Source organism: Bos mutus, chromosome 21 (assembly GCF_027580195.1).
Source record: "Bos mutus isolate GX-2022 chromosome 21, NWIPB_WYAK_1.1, whole genome shotgun sequence".
In the NCBI taxonomy this organism is placed as follows: Eukaryota; Metazoa; Chordata; class Mammalia; order Artiodactyla; family Bovidae; genus Bos; species Bos mutus.
The window spans coordinates 29,116,158-29,140,922 of record NC_091637.1 but is presented as its reverse complement, the minus strand read 5'-3'; the positions used below and the strand labels follow the sequence as shown (position 1 = coordinate 29,140,922).

The following is a 24,765-nucleotide window of genomic DNA, read 5'->3' as shown; positions in this document are numbered from 1 at the left end:
CTTTGGAAATCTAAAGAGCTTTTCCAATGTCATGGCCTGGTCGCCATAAGAAGGTATCCCATGGGTGAGGTGCACCAACACAAAGAATTGCAGCCCAGCCTTCGTGCTCCTGGGAGAGCACACACCCTGGGACGCAGAGCAGGGCTCCCAGGTGCCATGAGTGGGGAAATCATAAAGGTGTCATGGGAGACACAGGGGTTGGTGCTGGAAGGGCTCTGCATCCAGGGAAGGGCGGGGGAGCCAGCAGCCAAGATGTGGCAAGAGATCCATGAACCGTGGTGTGTCCGGGGCGAGGGGGCGGGCTGGACCAGTCCGCTTAGAGGGAGTGCCTAAGCTTGAACTTTCAAGTAGTGGTTCCCTAGCTATGGCCAATACTCTAAAATGCTTTGTGCTCTTCTTTTCTTCAAGTTTTCTACAGCTGAAACCTCAGACAACTACGTAAACAGGCTCAAGAATATTCCAGCAGAGAGTGTACGGACTGCCCTCCTCCCTTCCCTGCACCGACTTGGCACTCATTCCTGGGGTATCTTGTGCTCTTCTACATCCATTGCTTTGCATTTAAACTTGTTGATATGATAAAAAGAACCAAGCAAGCCTCTGGAAATTGCAGTATGCTTAGCTGGGAAGGGCCTGCCAGTCCTTTGTCTCTTTACAGCCAACAGAGCCTCCTACCACCACAGGGCACTGTCAGGAAACCACTCATCAAGGCATTCCCAGGCCTTGGCACACAGACATACATACTCACCACCGCCCTGTCGGTTAGTAGCTCTACTCCCCAAGTTGGTCCCAACTTCAGAGTCAGCCACCCTTTCAACAGGCGCACAGGATCTGTGTCTTGTGGCCAGTCCAGTCCTGACCTCCCACTGACTGCATCCTTGCCACAGACATAGCACTGCCACAGCCTTCCCCGCAGGCTGCATGACAAAGAGCGGAAGGGCAAAGTCTCAGCGGGTGCTCACCTCAGACAGCCACCGTTTCCAAAACCACCAACCCAGGGAGCTGACACGCAAGGTGACCCTGGGCTCACAGCCCCCCGTGGATCTAACAGAAGCAAATACGATCTCACTGGCCAGATGCACCCACCCTGGCACCAAGCAACGACAGAGCTATAATCAAGTGAGGAGACACAAGTAGAAGTGATTCCCCAAGAACAGGGCCAGCAGGCCCAGCAAACAGTAACACCAGACAAAAACTCCCAGCTCACCACCATCAAGAAGTTCAGATAACAAATCATTACTCAGAGACCATAACATACAGTTTTAATTGACAGATGCAAGTACTTCTTAAAGTGATTAAAACCCTAAGTAAATAATATGATACCTCTTAAAAAGACAAGAATATGGGAAATTAAGAAAATTTATGGAAATGAATAACACAGTCACAGAAACTTAAAACCAAGTGACTGTTCTTTACAGTAGATTTGATGTGGATCGGGTAGAGGGCAGATGAGCCAGGTGGAAGGCAACACCGAGGAAAGTGTCCAGAATGCACTGCAGGGGCTAAATGAAGGCATACCACAAGAGAATTGCTGGAAAATCAGGATACCAGAACAAACATGCATGCTCAGTTGCTCAGCCATGTCTGACTTTTTTATGACCTGCATGTAGCCTGCCATGCTCCTCCGTCCGTGGAATTTCCCAGGCAAGAATACTGGAGTGGGTTGCCATTTCCTACTCCAGGGGATCTTCCCAATGCAGATCCTTGTCTCCCGCATCTCTGGCACTGGCAGGTGGATTCATTAGCACTGTGCCACGTGGGAAGACCACAGACTAATAAATGACAAACTGGGAGAGGAAGGAAGAGAGGGAAGTGGTAACAGGCAATCTTTGAAGAGCTAAAAGCTGATGTCACAGAACTGATCCCAGCATGAATCATGCCCGGGGGAGGCCCAGAGGAGCGGGCAGGAGGAAGTTCATTCTCTCAACATCCCAGGTGTCCAAAGAAGCTTCAGGAAGGCTACAAGGCTACGTTCTCTGAGTCGCACACTCTGGTTGTACAGGGAACCCAAGGACGTGGTCTTTCTCAAAAACTAGGTACATTCTGTCCTTCCACCACATTGGCAACAGCACAGTGATCATTTCACCTGATTCTCGGGTGTTGCTGACCATCTGTCTAGAGGGGTGCAAGGCTTGACCCAGCAAGCCTCTCTGAGGCCGTGGCCCACCAGTCACTCATCCCCATGACTACAACCCTATGGACCCTACAAAATGAAAGGCAGGCAAAAAAAAAAAATTTAGAGATTCTAGTTTACTATCTTTTTACTTATCAGTTTATCATCTTTACTGCACAGTGGATTTCTCTCCCAGTAACTGAGGAGAGACAGTGGGGGCACTCCCCTCCTTGTACACTGACTGGCTGGCAAACTAGTCTGTCACCCCAGGGATGCCACACTAGAGGGGCTGTGTGTGCACAGGACAGCCCAAAGTAGGTCTGGCTGGAGCAAAATCCTCATGAATTCTCATTCCTCAGAATTTAGGGCTTCCTACCTCTAAGTCGCCCTGGGTTTTGAATGAGAGAGAAACACTGCACAACTGAAGGTTGCTAACATATAACTATCTAAAATTCAACATTTAAAACTAATGAATCTTAGATCACTACAAGGAAGCTGTTCCGAACATATCTGGGGCCAACAGATCTGCACACACAAAGAGTTTGGAAAAGAACGAAAGAAGTTCATAAGCTTCAACTCAACCCAGCAAAGTAAGCACACACTTCCTGGGTGTCAAGGACCAGGTCCAGCCTTTGTGAAGGCAGCCTGCGCTTCGTAAGACAGACAAATGGCATCTCCAGGCACTCCAACCTGGCTTAACGGCCAAATGAGGCTGAACCATGACACCTGCCTCACAGGATGGCTGTGAGATTTAAACCAGATAGTGTCAGAAAAACACACAGCAATCACTGGAGGCTATCCTACTGCTTAGGGATTACAGCATTAATTTAATATTCATTAGTGATTAAAGCAGCAAGTGTTCATTCAGGCCTTATTGATTAACATACAAAAAGCCACACAGATTTCGGAGACACAGGAAGTGAGTTCAAGGCTGCTGGGGCATGGCAGGGGCAGGATCTGGCCTCAGAGGTAGGGAAGCCTTGGGCCAGAGGTCCGGTGTGGCACGTATCTGCCACCTTCTCCCAGGCTGCTAGCATGGGAGGTCAAATCTTTTATACAATAGCTTGTCTAATCTAATGGAAGGGCTTTTACACAAAAAGCATTCTGGAGTAAAACAAAAAATCTTCTTGGAAAAGGAATCCCAAAGCCACAAATGCTCAACAGTGTCCAGACCCCAAGAGAAACGGTGACCCATTTCTCTCTCTCAAAGCACAAGGAGCTCCCCAAAGATGGTGAGTAAAATCCCTCAGCATCTACACCTGCACCCACCAGAAAGCAGTTTCCAGTGAATGGTTTACTCCTCCACACTTTCTCTGAAAGCCCTCAAAACAATGAAAAGGGAGACAGAGAATTAGAAAGAGAAATATATTCCACTTTTGACAAATCAAGAAAACAGACACGAGCAGAGTACACAAATCCCTGGGTGGACCAGACCAATGGCATCAGGAAGAGACACAGCAAGCCAGTGCCCCACTCCTGACCCCTGGGGAGATAAAGACCGTGCCACGGCAGCTTGCAAAGGATCGTGTGGACATGTGCGCAGAACCACTGAGTAGACCATGGCCTGTGGATTTGGCCTCGTATAGAGGCAGAGGCAGGTAGCAAACACATGACACTGAGGCCTGCCAGGAGCAACACCCAATTTATTCATGAGGAACTGGGGAACACAGCTCCTAACTGGGTAAAAGAAATACAACTTGAAGAGTGTACTCTTGCATTCCAGACTATAAACTTGAAATGAAGTGCAACCCTACCCCATTCTTCAAAAATGCACTGACTAAAGTCACAAAGTAACCAACTTGGGAATCAGGCTTAGAAATGGGGTGGAGGTGGCGGGTAAGCACCTGTAGGCCCAGAGGAAAGCCTCCTAAGGAAAGAGGTAAAGAACTTTTTTAGTAACATACTCCCCTACAGTCTCTGTGAGTTTCCTGTTACTGCTGAAACAAATCACAACAAATCTACAAATCTGGTGACTTAAAACAGAGCAACATATCCTCCTACAGTTCTAGAGATCAGGTGTCTGAAATGGGTCTTGCTGGGCTAAAGCCAAGGTATTGCAGGACAGTGTTCCTTCTGGAGGCTCCAGGGGAGAAGGTACCCTACCTTGCACAGTGTCCAGGGGCTGCTCCCATTCCTTGGCTGGTGTTCGCCTTCCAGAAACTGTGTCCCTGACCTCTGAGTGCATCTTCAGGTCTGCTCTGACTTTGCTCCTCCTGGCTCTTTTGGGGTTACTCAGGCCCACCTGGAAAAATCAGGCCAATCTCCCCAACTCAAGATTCTTAATTTAATTACATCTGCAAAGTCTCCTTTTCCAAATAACTGAACATATTCCCAGCTTCTGGAGGTTGGGACATGAACGTCATTGGGGGGTCATGACTCCAGCCACTGTAGGAAGCCCCATTTTCCTTGCTGTATCCAGTCTGGAGGCCACATACATGCATTGGATCATGGCCTCCTGTGGCCAACAACATCAGGACTGGTCTTTCTTGTGCTGACACCTCTCTGGTCCTCCATCTTCCCCTTTCACGTACCCTCTGACTACACTGGGCCCACTTAAGATAACCCAGGATAATCCCACTACTTTGAAGTCAGACAGTAGCAACCTTAACTCCATATTCAATTTTACTTTTCCAATTCCAATTCTCCCAATATATTCACAGATTCTGGAGATTGGGATATTGATATCTTTGAGGGGCCTTTATCCTGCCGACTGTACTCTCCTAAAAAGATTTTTAAAAATCAAAGAAGAAATTATTAACCAACAGAAAGACAAGAGCTTGGGAAAGAAATGGAGAAAAAGAAAATAAATGGGGTAGGAATGATGAGCACATTAGAAGCCATTAAAAAATAGAATAAACACAACCAACCAACCAAAGACACAAGCAAATGAAATGGCAAAGTATGTGAAATACTGAGTTTCTCAAAGAGATGACATATATAAGACACAGAAGAAACAGTGACTTGTCTCTGTCAGATGATGGGATATACTGTGCGCAGTTTTTAAAAAAAGTGATACAGAAAGATGAACATACAGAAATAGCCTGGAGAAGTTAATGAATCAAAAGAATGATATGAACATCCAGGCAGAAGACAGGCTGAGCTCAAATATCTGAACAATAATCCTCAGTGCTAAACGACGGAAATATTTCTATGAAGTTTTAAAGGGAAGGTGGGACGCGAGAGTTTTATACTCATGCAGGAGATATTTTGGAGCTCGCAAAAATTCTCCACTGAGGGTCATGAGCCATTTAAGAAGAGAGTGGGGATCACAATCCACAAACTCTACAATGAACTCCAACTGAAAGAGGAATTGAAAGAAAGGCCCTGACAATTCCTCTAGAATTACTAATAAAGGACCAGTACTGTGTGATCCTGGAATCCATCTAAACACAGCACAAAGACCAGGTAACTGGAAGCTGAGGTTACCCATGAGAGGGCAAACAGTATGTGTCTAGACCGTGGACGGAATGGAAACATAAGTAACGAGACAGGAGGCATGGGAGGGTGAGGAGAGAAGCGGGGCACACACTTCAGTCAGCTTTCAGAGCAGAACTAAGCTGATACCACTCATGGCAGCTGGCAAACACATTTCAGAGTTTCCCCCTAACTTTACAGGGGCTGAATGGAAACTACAGCTTCTCCCTAATTAATTCTTCTTTCTGAGTACCTGCCTAACCCACATGGCAGGGCGTGGATAGAGGGGCACTCCTTCCTGCTCAAGGGCCAGCCCAGGTACCTCGCTGGGTTGTTGTGAGGACCACAGAGGCTGGTGGACAGGTGCTGGTGTCAAGATCAGAGAGAGATCACCCCGGAAACAGAAGGGAGAAGCCCTGTGATGGGCCGGCCGCTGCGTACTCTGGGACTATGCACTTACTACAGGCTGGCCCACCAGCCCAGGAAGGGACATGCTGGGAACTCCAAGATAGAAGACACTGAGCTTAAATTCAGCAAATCTGTCATTATTAAATTAAATTTAGATGAGTACATTTTATATAGACCAAAAGACTAAAAATGTAATAATCTCCAACATGATTAGGTGAGAAAAAGGGAAACCAGAGGAAAATGGACACTGTATGCTCCCATGTGTTTAAATATGAAAAAAAAAATACATACTTGAGCATCCACAGAATTTTTTCAGAAAGATACACAGGAGCAATTAACAGTGCCTGTTGAGAGAGGGATTGGGCCTGGCATAAGAAAGTGACTCACATTTTACTACATACTCTTGTTTTGTTTGAATTCTGTTAGCCTGTGTAAATACTGGCCTTCTCATTTTTTAACCAAATTGAATGAGCAAAGGAGAAAGGGTAAAAACTAGTATGCTTTCTATTTCCATGGAGTAATACTTGTTCTCCCACCTTTCTGTAGGGCTGGGGACAGGATGTGGCAAGATCTGTATTAGTTTTGTTTTCTAGATTTCAGTATTTTGTATGGATGCGTTTTACAAACAGTTTCTCCAAAACAAATGGTTTATGCTAAAAACACCAAGAGTCAAGTGCAGTAAAATAGGTTTCCCCGGATGTCAACTAAATTATTAATAATCCATTGAAAAACGAATGTCGATGATGCACACTGGACAAAGGTTTGAAGGATCCTCCAGTTTGTTGCCTGAAAAGGAAAATGCAAAGTGAATTCCTATGAAGGTCCAAAGGGTCTAGACCGCCCTGTCCTACTCCAGGTTGTTCTGTGTCCTGGAGCATTCCACCAGCTCAGGAAGATGGTACTTGTGGGACTCACTCTGGGGCTCCCAGAGGGTCGCTTCTCCCTTCTGTTTCCGGGGTGATCTCTCTCTGATCTTGACACAAGCACCTGTCCACCAGCCTCTGTGGTCCTCACAAAAACCCAGCAAGGTACCTGGGCATCCCCTTTTTCCAGATGTGGAAATGGGAACTCAGAGTAATGAGACCCCTCCCCAAGGTCACCAGGGCCCCCAGCGATGGGATAGGTCTCTTCCCAACTCTGCTGGAAAGGAACAAATGCCTAGGACTCCATCCTGAATAGAGAGGAGCTTGGAGAGAAGCTGCAGAGAGCTGACGGATACCCCTGGGTCTGCTGTCACCTGCCAGGATGCGGAGGCTAGGAGACAACCTGTGCCAGCCAGGGATTCACAGTAGGAGACAGCACCATGGAAATGGAACCCAGTGTGCCTGACCCCAAAGCACAGCCTCTCCTACATCCCTGCCCACAGGGGACCCAGGGATGGCAGTGTCCCACCCCCACTGGCCTGGACACTCAGAGGCTCTGAGTGTCACTTGGGTACCCACAACCTCTGCAGTCACTTGGGTACCCACAACCTCCTCTGTGGACTCTCTGAAAAGCAGAGTATGTTGGGGACAGAGGACCCCATGGGAGTGGCTGGACAGAGCAAGTATAGAACCATAGGGTGGTCCAAGCAGGGATCTGATCTGGATCCACTCCACTCAGTGCCCTGAGCATGGGGGTCCATCCAGCAGACACTCACCGGCTAGCCAGAGTCAAGTACTCAGAAACATGCAGGGAACTGGGGCAAACACAACTCCTGGGGAGGATGTGGCACAGCACCAGGGAATGGGCATGCAGCCTCATGCCTGCTGGGTCCCACAGAAAAGTCCCACAGCCTGACCGCAGCTGAGCTCTGCCTGCGTGCAGCCTTGGGTCTAGCTCTAGCCTGCTGGGTCTGCAGCAGATGCCTGGGGGCCATTCTCCTCTGTGAATCACTAGGAGCCACCTAACACCTTCACGCAAAATTTTATGTGTCTCCAAATGACTTAGGCTATTTCTACATTTCAGGTTTTTATTTCTGCTTCTGAAAAGTAACAATAATAACAATGTTAAAAAAAAAAAAAAACCCCTCAAAACAGTTTCTTACATTTGTGTAAGTGCATTAAGTGTTAGTCGCTCAGTTGTGTCCGACTCTTTTTAACACCATGGACTGTAGCCCACCAGGCTCTTCTGTCCATGGAACTTTCCAGTCAAGAAGTGAGTTGCCATTCCCTTATCCAAGGGACCTTCCCAACCCAGGGACTGAACTTAGATCTCCTGTATTGCAGGCAGATTCTTTACTGTATGAGCCACAGTCTTAAACAATTTATAAAGTACACTCTCATGTCTAGATGAAGAAACCCAACCTGGACTTGTGAAGAGCTCTGCCTCTCTTGAAAATGTGCTTGGGCCCCAGAGGCCCCCACCCCACCCGTCTACCATGGAGGAAGCATGGCTCCCGCCTGGCTGAGCTCCGCTGACAGGATGCCTCAGGTATGACCTCCCCTCCAGCCTGACAGCTGCCCAGTGATCACGCAGTGCCCTGTTTTTCCTTGTGTCACGCATGCTCAGCCCAGGCCAGCACCCAGGACCCTTAGAGGAAGTCTGCTGTTGGCACATCCAGATGTCTATGTCGAAGGTGCTTTCTCATGCCTTTGCCCACTGGTCCACAGATGCCACCAGGAACCCAGGACAAAACGTCACTGCCCATCTCTTGGGCAACACAAGGAACTGGTGGGAGGAACACAAGGAACTGGTGGGAGGAACACAAGGAACCCAACCCTCCCTGCTGCAGGCTTGGCAGCTCTATGCATTTAGACAGGTTGTTTCATCACGACGGGGAGTGGATAGCCAATACCCTCTCCTGATTGGAAAATGTCTCTGCTTCTCCTCCTCTCTGTTAGGGTTAGTTTAAGGGAAGAATGTACATTTGGGGGCTGGGGGGGGGAGGGGTCTGGTCTCCAGATTGCTCCAAGTGAAAGGGAAGTCAAAGTAGCTCAGTCATGTCCAATTCTTTGTGACCCCATGGATTGTAGCCTGCCAGGCTCCTTTGTCCATGGAATTCTACAGGCCAGAATACTGGAGTGGATAGCTGTTCCCTTCTCCAGGGGATCTTCCCGACCCAGGGATTGAACCCAGGTCTCCAGCATTGCAGGTGGCTTCTTTACCGTCTGAGCCACCAGACATACTCTCAAACACTAGACTTTCTAGTGCCCTGGGCATCATCTTACTGCAGGGGTTACTACTTGATCACAAGCCTGTTCTCAGCAATGCCCATCCTTAGGGCCCCACACCTGGCCTCACTCAGGGTGTGGGAAGGGAGGGGAGGGACCATCAACCTTCCAGCCTCATTAAGGGCTGTTTCACACTAAGGCTACAGTGTTGAATCATGAACCTCCACTTTATCATCATGAGTACAGTGGTTCCTTTCTAGACAACTTTTGCAGGCAAGAGAACACCAAGAGAGGATAGTGACAGAGAAGTCTTATCAATTACTTAAAAGAAAAAAAAAATCCTAGCATACTTTATCCAGAAAGCATCATTTTCCCACTCAATATCATGGGGACAGACTTGTCCATTATGGTGTCATAGTTCTGTTACGGGAAGTTGGGTAGATCTTATCCTCTTGGCAAACTGAAATAAAAGGGAGGTGGGTAGTAAGGAATCTTGCTCAGGGGCGAGGTTTGGGGGCACCAGCAGCCCCCTGGAGGCTCTCCAGAGCAGGGAGACAAGCCTAGGAGAGAGGTATGGCAAGGAGCAAGAGGGCAGTGCTGCTCAGGGGGCCAGAGAGGGCAGAACATTTGTCAGTATGTGGAGGGAGTCCCAGAGGAAGTACTAAGTTTGGGGTCCCACCCACTCCCCAGGCTGAGCCACATGGATGATGCGGACTGCTGCTTTAAGGCCCTCCGCACCCCAGACAGGTAAAAGGAGGTGGGGAGGAGGATTTTTCAAAATCTGGAGTGCAAACTAACACAATATTGTAAGGCAATTATATTCCAATTTTAAAAGAAATCAGGAATGCAGTTATTTTCCTTATCAAATAGATGTAGCTAATATTCCCTGAGACCGCATACAGTGTCTGTGACACATATATGGAAAAGACAGAACTATACCTCCCCAGAGAATGGCACTCTGCAGTGTGCCACAGCATGGTGAGTCGGTAAATAACTTGCTGTTTGTTTTTTCTTTGCTCACTGCCAAACTGGGGGGCTCAAGTTGGAAAATGTGTCAAATTTGACATGAGCCTCATTCTCAACCCTAACACTTTTGAACTCATGGGAGCTAAACAATTCTAGAAAGAATAATTAAATTTCTAAGTTTAATTCCCATAGGACTAGTGAATGCATTTCATAAACACGCATGGAGAGCCTGTTCTGAACAGGCTGGGGCACAGCCTTCTCCTTGGAGCCTCACAGTCAGAAGGAGGGATGCTGACCACACAGCCCATTTCTAACTATAAATCCTTCTTCAAATGCTCTGTATTCTCCTCAGCAAGAGAAACGGATACAAACATTCTCAAAAGATGCCTAATTTTCCCTAGCTGTTCTCTCGCAGCAGTGAGTGGGCCTTTCTTTCCCCTGATTAGTCAGCACTAGGAGAGAAGAAGGGGATTACTGGGCACAGAATATGGACTTGAATAAGGTATCAGAGGTCAAACAGCTACCTGTCTCCACCTCACCTGTGAAACAGAGGACTAGAGAGATGCCCAAGGTGGGGGCCTGGTGCAGAGGCTGGGAGTCTCCCCAGCAGGCCCCGCCTTGACCTGCAGGGCCCACACACAGACTCTCCTCCATGGCCACGTTTCCCACCTGGTCCTCCAGTCACCCCACAGCCTACTACAGGCAGACCTCCTTTCAGGGCTTCGCTTGACTGCACTTCATAGATACTGCATTTTTGTTTTTAACAAACTAAAGGTTTATGGCAACCCTGTATTGTCAAATGGTAGCTTGCATTTTTTTAGCCATAGAGTATTTTTAAACTAAGGGGTGTACATATAGAGAGATATATTTAGACATAATGCTATTGTACACTTAATAGATGATAGGACGGTGGTGTAAATGTAACTTTTATATGCACTGGGAACCAAAAGACTTCATGTGTTTTGCTTTACTGTGGTGTTTGCAACCTCCACAGTATCTCCTAATTTAAATGCAGCAGCACAGAGTCTTCTAACAAACCTCTAACTTGAAGCAGTGGAATTTCTTGCCTGTATCACCCCTCCCAAAACCCAGAAGCCTTACGTACCCTATGTGACAAAGTCTTTCTGAACACAAGGCTCTCCAGACTATTCATGGGATAAGTGGAGTTGGGTGGAAGAAACCTTAGGAAATGCTGTCAGTCATGGGCAGTGTGGGCAGATGACCCAGGGGAGAAGGAGGTTGCCCACACATGCCAGGCCTGACAAGCCAGAGTCTGCCGGCCACTTTGAACCAGGGGACCCTGAGGGCCTAGTTCACAGTCGGCACCTCAGACCAGACAGACTTTACAAACGAAATAATCAAGAGACGTGGACATGAAGTGCAACCCATTCCTACAAGTCCAGGCCACAGGCTCCCAAGAGATCCAGTGTGGCCTTTCAATTCGCCTACCAATAATTATGCAGCTACAGTGCCAAGCGAAACAGCCATGGAGCTTTCACGTGACCTAGCAAGTGACACGGAGAAGGCAATGGCACCCCACTCCAGTGTTCTTGCCTGGAGAATCCCAGGGATGGGGGAGCCCGGTGGGCTGCTGTCCATGGGGTCGCACAGAGTCGGACACCACTAAAGCGACTTAGCAGCAGTAGCAGCAGCAGCAAGTGACAGGGCTTGCAAAAAAGCCACTTCCTCCCACAGGGGCCTGTGTTGTCCCTCAGAAGCCACAGAGACTTCTTTGCCCTGCACCACATTCAACACCAATGATGAGAGGATGCCCCTTGGTCTCAGAGGCCAGAGACGTGCTCCAAGAACAGCAGCCGGCCCTGCCAAGGGGCTCTTTCAGGGTGAGGAGAGCAGTGTAGACACAGAGCTTAGCCACACACTTCCCCCAAGGGTAAATGCCAAGACCACCCATGCTGGTGGGGCCTCAGGCCACGGTCACTGCCCTTCACAGACATGGGACTGCTGCTGCTGTTGCTAAGTCGCTTCAGTTGTGTCCGACTTTGTGTGACCCCATAGATGGCAGCCCACCAGGCTTCCCTGTCCCTGGGACTAGCAGGACCCCATCTCTGGAATGCTTTTCTCCTTCTTCTCTTTCCACCCACGAGTTGTCCATGTAAAAGACTAATTCTTCCATCAACTCCAAGAGTAAGAAAGTGTGTTCTGTAACAACCCATCTGATGAGACCGAGGGGCCTGCTAGAGGTAGGAGATGCAGCCCAACTCTCAGGGGGTCTGTAGTCTACCTGACTTGGAGGAACTTCCTTTAGCCTATTTTAACAGAACTGGCTGACAATTCCAGATAAACAATAAGAATCACTAAGCCAAAGAAGGTCCTCCATTCTTATTACCCATGCCTCCTGCTTCCTCTGCAAAAAAAGTTAAAAGCAAGTTCACTGAAGCTAGGCCTTGAGTTACAAGTGTAAGCTGTAAATCCATCAACAGACAACACTGGCAAGGGAGAGCAATGGGCTCGTGGTAAATGAGATGGGCACACTGCTTCCTACGTCCTTTTACTGGAATGATCTCTTTAGAATTGAAGGACTCACTGCACACTCTCTCATCTGATTCTCCCCCCAAACCTACACAAAACCAGAGAAGAGATTCTCCTCTTGGGGGGCCACCTGGGACTGTGCCCAAGGTCACACAGCCTGTCACATTGTCCAAGTCAGCAAGCAACTCGTCCATCTTCTTATCTACTCAGGGATGATTCTTTTCAAGAGATAGCATGATATTATTTAAAAGACTGGCAAAACATACTCCATTTTAAGAAGAAAAAGCGTGCAACTAGAGATTATCATACTAAGTAAAGTAAGTCAGAAAGACAAAGACAAATACCATATGATATCACTTATACATGGAATCTAAGATATGATACAAATGAACCTATCTATGAAACAGAAATAGAATCACAGAAATAGAGAACAGACTAATGGTTGCCAAGCAGAAGGGGGTCGGGTGATGAATGAGTTGGGAGGCAGAAGTTAACAGATGCAAACCATTATATTTAGACTGGATAAACAATAAGGTCCTATTGTAATAGCAGATATATTAAATATCCTATGATAAACCATAATGGAAAAAGAATATAAAAAAGAATGTGTATATACATAAGTATATGTGTGTGTATATATATATATAATTGAATCACTTTGCTGTACAGCAGTAATTAACATTGTAAATTAATATATTTCAATTAATAAATAAAAAGAAAAAGTGAACAATATATATATTGGATGCTGGACAATTCCTTTTAATGCATGAAAAATTACACATGCAAATATGTTGCCTCATATTTTGATAATATACATATTCCCAAAGCTTCAAATCATCATTACAAGAAGTGTGGGGAAATGGATTGGAACCATGGTCTTTGGACCCCCAAGATAAAAGGATACTGACTCAGTCTTGGGGGTTAGGGTGGCCTTCTTGGAAGGAGGCACATCACATCCCAGGATGTGGTCCATCGTGGGGTCTCTTCCACAGTCCTGCCAGGCCAGCCCTGAGCATACTCTAATATCTGAGGAGCCCCACATCATAGGCAACTTCTAATATGGAACCAGAGAGATGATCTGAGTAAACCATGGGTGTGTCAGCCTCAGGGGCAGCAGAAGTGGGGGGCCTTCACAGCAGTAGCAAGGCTCAAGTTGGCAGGGGCAACACCAGGACATCTGCTCCTACACTCATCTCAGCAACTGAGAGACTGAATCTCAAGGAGGGTGAGTGGTCCATTCACACCCATCCCTAGCATCGTGAGAAACTGCTGATTTAATAAAACAATTGAATGAAACACTGAGCAGAAAAGAAAAAGAATTTCAGAGGTATGCCTTTGTATTTTGTAAAAGTTATACTGCATTTTATGCATGCATATTCACTCAGACATCAAATATCCATCACATTTATAAGGAAAACTATGGAAGGATAAACTAAGCTCAAACAAATATTTCCTTGCAAGGAGAAAGGTGAGATCCTTCAAACCCAGAAAATGAGTTTATTTTATCCCTAACTGCAAGAGACATGTATTTAGAACTTGCATTGGCATGAATGTACATTTGACTTCTAAGAATGTCAGATGGTGGACAGAAGAAATCTAATAGCAAGCACTAGGGGTTTGTGGAATCCTGCAGCTTCACTAGATAAGGCCTTGGAGACATGGAGGTTAACTTTCTCCTTTTCTCACGAGTGGCCTAAAGCATGACACGGAGAAGGCAATGGCACCCCACTCCAGTACTCTTGCCTGGAAAATCCCATGGACGGAGGAGCCTCATAGGCTGCAGTCCATGGGGTTGCTAAGAATCGGGCACGACTGAGCGACTTCACTTTCACTTTTCACTTTCATGCATTGGAGAAGGAAATGGCAACCCACTCCAGTATTCTTGCCTGGAGAATCCCAGGGACAGGGGAGCCTGGTGGGCTGCTGTCTGTGGGATCACACAGAGTCGGACACGACTGAAGCGACTTAGCAGCAGCAGCAACAGCAGCAGCAGAGCATGACAGGGCCATGCCTCATTCAGGGTGGTGGGTTGTGGCTAATGCAGAAGGAAAAGTAAGGTCTACTCTCTCCTAATCCCTGCCTTGACCATAGCCCACACGCCCCCAGCTCCAAAAGAAATACCATGTGTAAACCAGCCAGCTAAACACACCTCCAAAACATGGGTAGGTAAAAATGGCAGCATCAACCTCTCATTTTCAGAATTTTAATGACTTGTTTTCAACTCATGTACTCATTCTGTTACTATGAATGGCAAGGAGCTTCATCCCCAAAACGAGAGGGCAGCTTCTCCCTGACTGGCTCTGTCACATCTGTGTTAAAGTCATCTTCTTCTTGGTCGGACACACAGACTGCTCGGGGGATGCAGCAGTCTATCAAGGGCAAATGAAACTCTGCTTCCAAGTTTCCAAGGGTAAAATATTTTCAAATTAGATATACCATAAAAAGGAACCAGCATGTTTTGCTTCCTTATAAAAGCCTGTGGATCTCAGGATTCCCTCTTGCGTAGGATATCCTGTGGTCATCCTCAGGGATGGACAGCTTCCAAAAGGATCAGGTGCCACCTGTCTTTAATTGAGTGGCACTTCCCCTATAGCCATTTAAAATGCTCCAAGAGAAGCACAAAGCTGGAAAACTTTTTCCTTTTACCTCTCTAAAATCAACAGTTCAATTCTACAAGCATTTTGACAGAATAAGAAGTATAAAGAATTATCCAGTCATAGCATTTGGATAGGTGTCCAGTAAAAGATCTATTCCCTTCAAGGTATTATCTCTCCCTTCAGCATCTGGGCTCTACAAGGAACTTGAGGAAGTCACCATATAACTAGAAACACTGATGATCATCCAAGCTTTGAGACACAACCCTCCCAGCTTGGCAAGATGACCCTCCCGGCAGGAGCTCAGCTCTCCAGACCCACCAGGAACTTTCTGATGAATAACATGGCACACACTTAAAATCAGATTAAGCACACTAAAGTGAAAAGCACAGTTGCTTCTTTTCTCCCGTTTTCATTTTCTTCAGGTAAAAACACATACAGGGATTAAACATTTGCTTTTCTTTATCTGAGAAACCCTGAGCCAATAATGTTGGCAAGGCCAGCAAATAAACCCCCTGAGAGGTGCTACTGACACAGAGTCCTGGGGTTTAAGTCAATAGTTGTCAAACCCAAGAGAAAATATTGTTGGGGGATGGGAGACACATCCACTGGCTGTCCTGGTTGGCACCATCATGCCCTCTCCAGGACCAAGATATAGGCAGGGATTTCTGTGAGGCCAAGTTGCTCCTCTCCAAGCCAACACTCTCCCTTCTGCTGTCTGAGGAGGCACTGAATCTTCTGACTGGGACCAACCATCACTCTCCAAAGACATGGAGCCATTAAAGCTGCCCCATGGAGGGAGACCCATTCCAGAAGCCGCAACCTCTGGCTATTTAAAGCATATCCTTCCTTCAGTGTCCATCCCTTGGGCGATAGGCACACAGAGATGTGGGGCTCACAGGTATGCACCCCTAGTTTGGGGATCCTCCATACTTTTCAAGGTGGCTCAGGTAAAGGCCTGCCAAGATGCATTTAGCACGCCCCCTGCTGGCCCCTCGGGAGCTGACTCAGCCTTTATCTTTTGGGCCTAAGACAAGAATTAAATGACCTTAACATCCAAAGGAAACAAGAAGAAAAGCCAAGGCAATCTTGGCTTTTTAGAATCGGATGTGATACTCTAAGTATGAAAGGGGCATGAAAAGGCTTTAAAGTGAGGGATTTTGAAATGTTTTAGGAAACCAGTGGCTAATATCTCAACATTTAGTGAAAACACTTGCTTTGTATTATCAAAAGTACTACAGTGAGTTAAATTAAAAAAAAAAAAAATTACAATGAATACTTTCACAGGTCTACAGGTGGGGAAAAAAAAAGGATATGTGGCCAGAGTGGTTTCACAAACTCAATTTCTAAAGAGTTCATAGCTCAGAGACTTAAAAGCCAATTTTCACACATTTGAGGCTACTTCAATTATAGAAAAAAATCTCAGCAATGACTTAGAAGGTCGATTTCTAAAATAACCGTATGCAGCGGGGGCAAAGTTGCTGAAAAGATGTATATTTAAAGTCAGTTCTGCTATAAGGCTTCCTGTCTCAGGCAGCCTTGCCACTGTGAATAAATCTGGCACCTTTAGGCTGTGACAGGCCATGCACACGTGGCTGCTTCAGACGGACATGCCACTCTCCTTCTCCACAGGGGAGAACAGACAATTCAGCTTTCCCGCAGAAAAGGGGAAAGCTAGCCTTTCCCAGGGCTAGGGGCCTCACACAGGACCCAGGCTGAGACCCACATGAGGCAAGACTCTGTAATGCAATGGTTTCCATCCACTGCCACCCTGAATGCCAAGCCTAAGGTGATGCTCTACTTCCGGTTTTCTTCCCACCAATCCAAGGTTTTTGAAAGCTTACCCTCCTGACCGGACTCAAACTTTTGCATGGCCTGTGGTATTAAATTCTTTACAGACCCAATATGATCACACTAATAATTTAAGGTATGCTTCTTTGCACCAATTAGGAAGTCATTAATTATTAAATACACAAATGTCAATACTTTTGTCCCTCACTGAATATCCTTTCAATATGCTAGGCTTCAGTAGAAGTGCAGACCGTCTTGGGAACTTGCTTACTTCTGTTCCCATCACAGTCCATACTAATGGAACACTTACACACACAATAATGCTGGCACTCTGCTCCCATTTATGGGGAGAAATTTCCCCAGAACTTTGTGTGCCATGCAGGTTAAGTCCCAGCCTCTGCACTCTCTCAACTCTCTTCAGGTGTTAAACTAGCCCTGGAGGCTGGTGGGCCACACAGCTGCTACAGGAAAGGCAGGGAGGGCCCCAGAGAAGCTGTCACCCCTTTCTCCAGAGCAGACTGCTCCCAGGCCCATCATGGTGGGGAGTCCTGGAGGAGGTGGTGATGGAGAGCTAGAAGACCAGCAGATTTTCCTGAAGCAATCAGGGCCTGTGAAGATATAGGCCACACTGTCTACCTTTTCTGAACACATCATCTGCCACCTCAAATACAATGTCTTTTAATTTTTCTCATCTTATAGCTCACTTTCAGTTATAAAGATAAAGCCGGGTAATAGCCACTGAAGTGTCATGCGTGACTTTCCCCTGGATGCTTGTGATATGGATGGAGTGATTCCCGGATCTGTGAGGATCTAACAAGTTTCCCTTCAGCCTCTCTTGAATCTACTCATTCTCAAGCCAAGAAATAAAAACAAAAACCGTTTTCACCTGTGTAAGGTTGGTGAGTTCACAGAGCAAAGACAAATCTATTTTGTAGCAAAGACTCTCAAAGGGCTGCAATAGCTTCACTGGAGGAGGGTGCACTTGGGCGGTTGTGTCCAATGAAGGAAAGTTTTTGTTAATGATGACATCACTGACATCTCCCGAATTTAAAGGAGCACTTAAAGCACAGCAAATGCGATTTTACCCCCTCCAGTGAAAAGATGCCAGGGAAGGCCTCCAGGTTCACAGCCAAATTGCATTAGCCGCTCGCCCACTGTCCAGCCAGACCCAGAGGAACGAGCGAGCGGCGCACCGGGCCGCGGTGGCCCACGCAGCCACGGCCCGGTCACCCGGCCGGCGGCCTCACGCGATGCTGCCGGGCCGTGCCTGGGAGTCCTCCGGCGCCCCGGGACCCCACTGCGCCCAACGGACCGAGGAGCCGGTGTCCCCGAGCCCGTCATCACGTTCCAGTGCAGACGGCTCCGGGGCCCGAAGGAGACACCGTCCGCGACCCAGCGGGAGCGCCGCACCCTGCCCGGAGACGCGCGCCGCGTCGGGCTAGCGCCGGTGGCCGAGGCGCCCGCGGGGTCCAGAGCCGAGCCCGCAATGCAGACGCGCCGGCGAGCCCCGCGCTGTGCCCGCGACCCCCGCGCCCCAGACCCGGGGCCGCCCGGCCTCTGCGCCCACCTGCTCCGTCACGAAGCTGCGGAGGCACCCAACGCAGCACTGGGACGGATAGCGCACCTGCCGGGCCCGCGGCCCCGGCCCCACCGCCGCCGGCAGCACCGCGGCCAGCGCCGTCTCACCTGCCGCGCCGCTCCGCTCAGTCAGCCCGCAGCGCCGCAGTAGCTGCTACCCGACTTCCATTTTCTCTGGCTTTAAGGAAAACCGGATCAGCTGTTTCTCGCGCTCCGGCTCCGCGGCCCCCTCCCCAGCTGCCGCTCGCTGTCCGGGGGCCTCTCCTCCCCCGCCTCCTCCCGCGCTCTGCTCCGCCCCTCGCGCCCCTCCGCTCCGCCCGCGGCCGCGCGCTGTGCCCGCCTCTCCGCTCCGCCCGCGGCCGCGCGCGCCCCCTGACGTCACCGGCCTCTGCCGCGCCTCTCCTTCGCCCCGCGTGGACGTGCGCGCGCCCCACCTCCGCCCCGCCCCCGCCCCGCCGGCCGGCTCCGAGAGCGCGTGCTCGCAGCCGCCACCCGCGGCTAGACCTGGTCTCTGGGGAGAACACCGGACACCCCTCGCGGGCGTTCAGACGCCCACCTTCCCAGGCGCCTGCGCTCGCTCTTCCAGGTGCCCCTTGGTACCTGCCTCAGAAACTGCAAAAGACACTGCTGAAATAACCTGCCTTTGCCCGTCTGCCTGCCTCACACTGTTTGCGCCCACCTTTATCTTTTCTTGCTTTCTGCTCACACTTTCTTTTTCAGGATCTCAAACTTTCTCCCATCCATCCTGTCTCGGCTCTTCCGCCAAGCCCTGCTTTGGGGCCAGTGCATCACATCTCATCTGAAGTTGCTCCCTTAGCCTTTTAAACCGATATTCTGACTTTTCTCCCTTTCTTACCTTCCTCTTAAAAGTATTTCTTACCTTCCTCTTAAAAGTATTTTCACACCACGACTTGGAACTGTTCCTTTCTCTGATGCCAAGGCGGGCCCACAGCTTACTGCCCACTTTCGTATCACCCTCTCAATGTAGCTATGCCCGGTTCTTCCAAATAATACCATATGTTAAAGGTTACTAGTACTGGAGACATTACTTTGCCTACAAAAGTCCTGGTTTTTCCAGTATTCGCGTTCAAGATGTGAGAGTTGGACCATAAAGAAGGCCAAAGAATTGATGCTTTGGAACCGTGGTGTTGGAGAAAACTTTAGAGTCCTTTGGACTGCAAGATCAAACCAGTCAATCCCAAAGGAATCCTGAATATGCCTTGGAAGGACTGAGGCTGAAACTGAAGCTTCAATACTTCGGCCACCTGATGCTAAGAGCTGACTCACTGGAAAAGACCCTGATGCTGGGAAAGATTGAAGGCAGGAGGAGAAGGGGCTGACAGAGGATGAGATGTTTGGATAGCATCACCGACTCAATGGAGGTGAGTTTGAGCAAACTCCAGGAGATAGTGAAGGACAGGGAAACCTGGCATGCAGCAGTCCATGGGGTCGCAGAATCAGACTCAACTGATCGACTGAGGGACAAGAAGTACTGTTCTCATGCATTTCTTAACAATCCTTTCGCTCTTGGTTTAGGATTTCTTGCTTGCTTTTTAAACGTTATGTATATGCTTAGTCTCAGCAGACTCCATGGACTGTAGCCCATCAGGTTCCTCTGCCCATAGAATTTCAGAGGCAAGAGTACTGGAGTGGGTTGCCATTTCCTACACCAGGGAGGTGTACCTATACCGGGGAGTTATATATACACCATATATGTATATATGTGAATTACTAAATATATATCATTTTAGTAGTTTATTTGACTTATTAAATACAGTAGAATGGATCTTTTGGATATACAGCCCTGTAAGTTTGGATTACTGTAACCACCATCACAATTAAGATACATAACCCCAAGAACTCCCACTTGTTGCTGTTTTATAGCCACACCCTTTCCAAACCCTAATATGTTCAGACATACGGCAACCACTGATATGTTCTGCATTGTCTCCATTGCTGTAGCGTGTCTTTTCAAGAATGTTATACACACAGAATTATGCAACGTGCAGCATTTTATAACTGACTTTATTCATTCATCATCATGGCTTTGAGATTCACCCACGTTTATCAATAGTTCTTTTTATTATTGGGTATTGTTGTTCAATTGCTAAGTTGTGTCTGACTCTTTGTGACCCCACAGACTGTAGCACAGCACGCCAGACTCCTCTGTCCTCCACTATCTCCTTGAGATTGCTCAAATTCATGTCCATTGAGTCAGTGATGCTATCTAACCATCTCATCCTCTGTTGCCTCCTTTTTCTTTTGCTTTCAACCTTTCTCAGCATCAGGATCTTTTCCAATGAGTCAACTCTTCACATCACGTGGCCAAAGTATTGGAGCGTCAGCTTCAGCATCAGTCCTTCCAAAGAATATTCAGGGTTGATTTCCTTTAGGATTGACTGGTAGATCTCCTTGCTGTCCAAGGGACTCTAGAGCATTTTCCAGCACCACAATTCTAAAGCATCAATTCTTTGGCGCTCAGCCTTCTTTATGGACCAAGTCTCACTTCCATACATGACTACTGAAAAAAAAACATAGCTTTGACTATACAGACTTTTGTCAGCAAAGTGATGTCTCTGCTTTTTAAAATGCTGTCTAGGTTTGTCATAGCTTTTCTTCTAAGGAGCAAGTGTCTTAATTTTATGGCTACAGTCACCTTCTGCATTTGTATGTTTTTTGGTTTATTCATCCACTGAAGGTTTTCAGTTTGGAGTGACTGTAAATAGGTGTTCTATTGATACAAAGAGTTGCATGCAGAGTTTTTCATGGACAAGTTCTCAAATTAGTTGGGTAAATACCTTGGAGTACTAATGCTAGGTCTTTTGGTAAACTTGCTTATCATTATAGAAACACTAAAAACAGTTTTCCAGAGTATTTATACCATTTCTATAACCACCAGCAATATATGAGAGTCCCACTTACCTGCATCCTTGCCAACACTTGATATTTACTGTATATTAGGCATTCTCATAGGTGTGAAGAAATTTAATTGTTGCTTTAATATTAAGTTCCCTAATGAAAAATAATGTGTGGCATTGTTTCACTTGCTTATTTGCTACTGGTTTATCTTCTTTGGTGACACGTTTGTTCATATCTTTTGCCAATTTTTAAATTATTTTTCTTATTGTTGAGTTTTAAGAGTTCTTTGCATATACTGGATAGAAGTAATTTGGTGGTGCAAGTGGTAAAGAACCGGCCTGCCAATGCAGGAGACTAAGAGACGAAGGTTCGATCCCTGGATGGGAAAGATCTCCTGGAGAAGGGCATGGCAATCCATTCCAGTATACTTGCCTGGAGAATCCTATGGACAGAGGATCCTGGCAGGCTAAGGTCCACATGATGTGCTTAGTAACTCAGTTGTTTCTGACTTCTTTGAGACTCCATGGACTGTAGCCCGCCAGACTCCTCTGTCCATAGGGATTCTCCAGGCAAAAATACTGGAGTGGGTTGCCATGCCCTCCTCCAGGGGATCTTCCCAATCCAGAGATCGAACCCAGGTCTCCCGCAATGCAGGTGGATTCTTTGCCATCTGAGCCACCAGAGAAGCCCATAGGGTCACAAAATGTCAAACACAACTAAAGTGACTTAGCATGCATGCTAATATAGAGCTTGTTGAGTTTTTTCTTTCCTGTTTTCCATTTAATGCTGTAAGTTTTTCTCTAGACACAGGTTTTCTGTATACAACAAATTGTGATAAATTGTATTTCCAGTTTTGTTTAATTCAATACATTTTAATTAAACTTGAGAATTCCTCTCTGAGGCAAATGTTTTTAGAAATGTATTGTTTAGTTTCCAAATAATTATAGAGATTTTCAGCTACTTTTCTGTTTCTGATTTCTAGGTTAATTCAATTGTGGTCTAAGAGCATACTATGTATGATTTCTACTTTTCTGTAATTTGATAAGGTGTGTTTTATGGCCCACAATGAGAATGTATATTATGCTGTCCTTGGATAGAGTATTTGTAAATGTCACTTAGATAAAGGTGATTGATTGATGTTGTTCAGGCCAACAATGTCCCTATTGATTTTCTACCTATTTGAGCTATCAATTTTTGAAAGAGAACTTTTGAAATCTCTAATTGTAGTAGTATGTTAGTCCATTTCATTTAGCAGGTTTATCAGTTTTTGCTTCACATATTTTGATGCTTTGTTGTTAGATACAAGCACATGTAGGATTATTGTGTCTTCTTGGAGAATGGGTCTCTTTGTGATTGTACAGTTCCCCTCACCTTTACCTAATACTGTCACTTCAAGTCTGTTTTGTCTGAAATTAATTTAGCTACTCTATTTTTTGATTAGGGCTGGCATGGTATCTTTCTTCACACCTTAACCTTTAACCAAACAGATTATGGTTTAATGTGGGCTTCTTATAGACAAAATAGAGTGGTATCTTGTTTTATTATCCATTTTGGCAACATCTGTCTTTTAATTCTGGAGAAGGCAATGGCAACCCACTCCAGTACTCTTGCCTGGAAAATCTGGTAGGAGGAGCCTGGTAGGCTGCAGTCCATGGGGTCGCTAAGAGTAGAAAACCACTGACTGACTTCACCTTCACTTTTCACTTTCATGCATTGGAGAAGGAAATGGCAACCCACTCTAGTGTTCTTGCCTGGAGAATCCCAGGGACGGGGGAGCCTGGTGGGCTGCCATCTATGGGGTCGCACAGAGTTGGACACGACTGAAGCGACTTAGCAGCAGCAGTCTTTTAATTCATATGCTAAACTATTCATATTTAACAGAGTTATTGACAAATTTGGGTTAATATAAACCATGTTTGTAACAATTTTTTACTTGTTGCCTGTGGCTTATTTTTCTACCCTCTTTGGTTTTCATTGAGCATTTTATATGACTCGACTTTATCTGTTCTCTTAGAGTATCAATTATACCTCTTTGAAGAATTTTTAGTTATTTTTCTCGTTTTTAACTAATTTATGTACACTTTCCAATAATACTATTCAGTGTCACATGTAGTATAGACATCTTATAACCATGTGTTCCCAATCCCCCCCTCCTCATTCCTTGTGATGTTGTCATTCACTCACTTAACCATGTGTGTAATTTCCTCTACTTCTAATATTCCTGTAAACAAACAACTATCTTTTAGATCAATCAAGAATAAAACAAATTAAAAATTTTATTCTACTTTCATTAATTCTTTCTCCAATACTCTTGCCATCTTTTTGTAGATCCAAGTTTCTGACTTGTTTCATCTTCCTTCTGTCTGAAAAAAAATCTTTTAACATTTCCTGAAGGATAGATCTGCTGGTGAATAGTCTCAGCTTCTCTTTGCCTGAGAAAGTCTTAAATGTCTTCTTCCCTTTTTAATTGAAGTATAGTTGACTTACAGTATTATATTGGGTTCAGGTTATTTATTTATTTTGACTGTGCTAGGTCTTCACTACTGCGCAGACTTGTCTCTGCTTGTGGAGCAGTCTACTCTCTAGCTGTGTGCAGGCTTCTCATTGTGGTGGCTTCTCTTGTTGAGGAGTACAGGCTCCAGGGCACAGAAGCTTCAGTAGGTGCAGCATGTGACCTTAGTATTTGCAACCTTGGGTTTCTAGAGCAGAGGCTCAATAGATGAGACTACAGGCTTAGTTGTTCCACGGCATGTGGGATCTTTCCAGATCAGGGATTGAACCTTTGTCTCCTGCATTGACTGGTGGATTCTTTACAACTGAGCCACGAGGGAAGCCCTAGGTTCAGGTTTAAAACATAGTGATTCAGTACTTTAATAGATTATATAACATACAAAGTTATTACAAAATATTGACTATATTCCCTGTGCTGTATGTTACATCCTTATAACTTACTTATTTTATAACTGGTAGTTATAATAACTTCTTAATCCCCTTCATTTATTTTGTTCCTCCCCATTCATCTCTGTTTTGGTAACCACTAGTTCATTCTCAGCATCTGTGAGTCTGTTTTTGTTTTGTTGTGTTTGATCACTTATTTTATTTCATTTTTTAGAGTCCACATATAAGGGAAAACATACAGTATTTGTCTTTCTCTGTCTGATTTATTTCACTAAGTATAATACGTTATATGTTCATCTATATTGTTGTAAATGTTAAGATCTCATTCTTTGTGTTATATATAATGGAATATTACTTGACCATAAAAGGAATGTGTATATATGTCACATCTTCTTTATCTATTCATCTATCAGTGGACACTTAGTTTGCTTCCATATCTTGGTTATTGTAAATAATGCTGCTATAAACATTGGGGTGCATATATCTTTTTGAATGAGTGTTTTATTTTTCTTCAGACAGACACCCAAGAGTGGAATTGCTGGATAGTATGGGCAGTTTAGTTCAG

The 24,765-nt window shown here is 46.2% G+C and overlaps 1 protein-coding gene and 1 pseudogene across 1 annotated transcript in view; both read right to left on the bottom strand.

The window, feature by feature from the left end:
* The window catches only part of LOC102271214 (small ribosomal subunit protein bS16m pseudogene), a 119,130-nt pseudogene extending 114,835 nt beyond the window's left edge, over nucleotides 1-4,295 (bottom strand).
* OTUD7A (OTU deubiquitinase 7A) overlaps nucleotides 1-18,694 on the bottom strand; it is a 389,986-nt gene extending 371,292 nt beyond the window's left edge. The window contains 1 exon segment of the mRNA XM_070358270.1: nucleotides 18,552-18,694. The gene's annotated coding sequence lies outside the window, so the exon portion shown is untranslated.
* Nucleotides 18,695-24,765: the final 6,071 nt, after the last annotated feature.